Consider the following 2,253-nt stretch of genomic DNA (forward strand, 5'->3'; position numbering starts at 1 on the left):
CAAAACCAACCACTTTTTCTGAGACAACAGACAAATGTTAGAGGTCTGGGAATCAGCTTATGAAGATTCATAGGGAGTTTTGTTCACTCCACAGGCAGTTGGAGATGGCACATCATGGAACAGAATCCAGGAATTCAGAAATAAGACCACAATCTCCTCAAGATATAATTTCTTTAATCAGTAAATCAAACATTTGTCAACTGCTTGCTGCCCACAGGCATTGACCTGGTGATGTAGAATGGCAGCGTGACTGAATTCACTTGGATTGGGCTGACACAAGATGCTGGCAAGCAGAAGGCAATAGTAGGAATCTTCTTGATTCTTTACCTCATGACTCAGCTGGGGAATTTTCTCACTGTGGTGGCCATTAAAAAGAACCAGACCCTTGGGAGTCCCACTTACTTTTCCCTCTTCTATCTATCCTTTGCAGATGCTTGCTTCTCTACAACCACACTCCCCAGAATGAGCGTGGATGCCCTTTCTCAGAAGAAGACCATTTCCTACAATGAGTGCATGACTCAAGTTTTTGCAGCCCATTTCTTTGAATGGAGATATTTGTGCACATCCTCATGGCTTTTGATGGCCATGTGGCCATTTGTAAACCCCTGGGATACACAACCATCATGAGCCAGCATGTCTGTGGTGCCTAGGGACTCTGGCCTGGGTGGGATTATGCATCTATTCTTCAGTACAGATTTCACTGGCTTTGAGATTGCCCTTCTGAGGACACAATGTGATTGACCACTACTTCTGTGATATGCAACATTTGTTGAACCTTGCCTGTATGGACACTTATGTCATCAACCTATTAATAATGTTTAATAGTGGGGTCATATGCATAGTGACTTTTTTATTCTTACTTATCTCCTATATTTTCATCCTGTACTCTCTGAGACACCACAAGTGCAGAAGGAAGGCCAAAAAGCTCTTTCCACATGCACCTCCCACTTTATCATTGTCATATTTTTGGGGTCTGTGTGTATTTACATACACTAGTCTACCTATGACCTTTCCAATGAACAAGATGGTGGCTGCATTTTATACAATTGGGACATGTTTACTGAATCCATTGATCTATACACTGAAGAATGCAGAAGTGAAAAATGTGATGAAAAAATTCTGGTGTAACGAAGTATGACTTTAATTGATAAATTCTGTATTTATTATAATGTCTACTTCCTTTCAAAAGGGAAAGAAAATGTTTTTGAATATTAAAGTATTTTAATCAAGGGGAATCAGAGTGGCTAAAATACATAAAATTACAATATGCATATGTTTTATTTGTAGCAGCTATAAAATTAACACAAGTGATTCTTAATAACTTTATTTTATATATGCAATTCATTTGGGTTGGGAATCCTTCAAACATGATTTAGAAGTTCCCAACATTGGGAGTGATGAATTAAAAATCAGAATATCTACATTGTCATCTAAAAATATCAGCAACTAGAAAATACTCAAAATTTATATGAAAGAATATATAGTGAATTGTGTTTTTTAAATAAATTCAATAAAATAAATATGATGACTCTGAAAACAAATTGGTTTTGACTTACATCTAGGTCATTGGTTTTGTTTCCTTTGACAGTTGGGGTGATGAAGGAGTGTCCAAAGTTCTCTTCAGACTGATATTGTATTTCACTGTGGGATCCTATGACCTAAGGAGGGACTCTGTGATTCTGTGTTCCCAGAGGACTGGCTCTCCACACAATGTGCTCCATGGACTGACTCTAGACACACCATGTTGGGTCAGCCATATAGCACTGATATTATAGTCATCTCCCCATGTAGTCAGGTATGCAACACCTTTCCCTGTTACTACACAGCAAGAACAGAAATCTTGACAATTGTTTTTTCCTCAATAGCTAGAAACCCTAGATCAATTTATATTGCAGTATACTCTGCTGCACAATATCCAAAGAGATCATTTTGGAAATGATATTGGGTTTGAAGCATCCACAGATCTCAGGAATGAACAACTTATTTCCCAGCTTCCCAGTGACTGTGCATCTTTCCATTGATCTACTGCATGGTTTGGATATGGTTTGAGTGTGTCCCTAAGGGTACATGAGCTGGAAACTAAGTCCTTACTGTGGAGGTATTGGGAGGTAGTGAAGCCTTGAAGAGATAATGCCTGGAGCAAGGTAATTGAGATATGGCGGCATCATCATTGGAAAAGACAATGCTGATCTTTCAGAGTGAATTAGAGCCCACAAGAATGGGTTATTAGGAAGAGAACAAGCCTGATACATG

General features: G+C 38.7%; 1 pseudogene across 1 annotated transcript; it reads left to right on the top strand.

The window, feature by feature from the left end:
- Window positions 1-330: 330 nt before the first annotated feature.
- Window positions 331-1,138, top strand: LOC306639771 (olfactory receptor 4C11-like; annotated as a pseudogene). The gene has a single exon. The product of its transcript is annotated as an olfactory receptor 4C11-like (transcript).
- The last annotated feature ends 1,115 nt before the right edge of the window (window positions 1,139-2,253 follow it).

Source organism: Sciurus vulgaris (assembly GCF_902686455.1).
Source record: "Sciurus vulgaris genome assembly, chromosome: 11".
Taxonomy (NCBI): domain Eukaryota; kingdom Metazoa; phylum Chordata; class Mammalia; order Rodentia; family Sciuridae; genus Sciurus; species Sciurus vulgaris.